Consider the following 1735-nt stretch of genomic DNA (forward strand, 5'->3'; position numbering starts at 1 on the left):
GACTGGACAAGGGCAAAGAGCAGCCACCTTCTTCACCAAGTTATTACAAGAATGATCTCTAGGCCGCATAATAAAATTCTCCTCCTCTAAAACATCTTGAGCCATGCTCCCTCAGTTCAAATCATGCTCAGTACCACAGTCTTCCATGTTCCTACCAGTACAGCCCACTCAAATCGATTTAAGCTCCACTTAAATCATTTCATTGCTTTTCTAATCCAAAATCCCCCAGGCCACATTCCATCAAACAAAAGCATATTCAGGCCTATCACAACAGTATCTCAGTCACTGGCAACAACTTTTGTCTTACTTGGGGTTTTATTGCTGTGAACAGAAACCATGACCAAGGCAATTCTTATAAAGACAAACATTTAGTTGGGGCTGACTTGCAGTTTCAGAGGTTCAGTCCATTATCATCATGGTGGGCGGTGTACAGGCTGACTTGGTGTTGGAGGAACCAAGACACATGGTGTTTTGTTGAGAACAGACCAATGGTGTTTTTCTGAAAGTTGCCTAGAAAGAGAATATGTGATGTTCTGTGGATGCTTGAGAGAATAGGTTTGGAAACATTATAAATATAACCCAACAGACTGTGGTATTGGTTCACTTTGCAACTCTTTGCTGTTCTTCATCGGGCTTTGCTGATGCTGATCATCGCTAATGACCCTGTGGCACTGGCTTACCTTGCCTTCTTCAGTGATCATTGTTTGTCGTGGCTTCATAGAGAGAAACACACCAAAGACCTTCTGGTGGTGCGCTGGTTGTCGGGACTCCATAGAGAGAAACCAAAGACCTTCTGGTGGTGCGCTGGCAGATTTTGCTGCTTATGGTGACTCAGGCCGATTGGCAGAGCCTCACAATTTCTTTTGGATAAGACTGCCTGCTGTTGCTGATTCATGAGTGGTGTTTGTGAGTGGATCGCGCGACTACTGCTGGTTTGTGTGAACTGAATTGCTGCTATCCTGACAACAGAGATTGGAATCGCCCCAGAGAACTATTTCTAAACAGGTCCACATCTTCCTTTGCCCTATTAACCTCTCCTTTCCACTACTTCTGGTTGGTGGTGGGCTAGAAGGGAGGTTAAAGGTTTAAGTGCCCTTATTAAAGTAGGTTTTGAAAAGTATAAGCCCACACATAAATACTTGACTTAAAATGCTTGTGATAAATGTTTACTGCTTGGAAGCAATGGTATTTTATTTTTAAATCTAGAAATCTGCTCTTGCATATAATAGTCGCCAGATGGCAACAGGGGTCCAAGGGTAAAAGCAAAGAGGAAGGGACCACTGAGGCTCAGTTATCCAAAAACCATCTTCTTCTTATATCTATCATCAGTAAGAAAGAAAGAAGGAGGAGGATGGGAAAGGGAAGAAAAAGGAGGGGATGTGGAAGATGAGGAGACTGACAAGCTTCCCATCCCCCAAGGGAGAAGGAAGAAACGGGGCAGATCATAAGGATTTTGTTATTTTTTGTTTTTCCGTTTTTCCTAGGACGAGACAACTCTGCTATGAAGTTCCTTTGTAAGTTCAATGGGTAAATCATGGGGAAAATGAAAACAAATTAAAAAGCAACAAATAAGGTAGCTCCAGTATTAAAGCAACATAAATGGGAGAGTGAGATGGCTCAGCAGAGAAAGGTGCTTGCATCCAAGCCTGATGACCAGGAGGGGGAGAAGGAGCGGGAGGAGGGGGAAGGGGAGGAGAAAGGGGAGGAAGAGGGGGAGGGGGAGGAGGAGGAGGGG

The sequence above is a fragment of the Mus pahari genome, chromosome 1, assembly GCF_900095145.1.
Source record: "Mus pahari chromosome 1, PAHARI_EIJ_v1.1, whole genome shotgun sequence".
Lineage (NCBI taxonomy): Eukaryota > Metazoa > Chordata > Mammalia > Rodentia > Muridae > Mus > Mus pahari.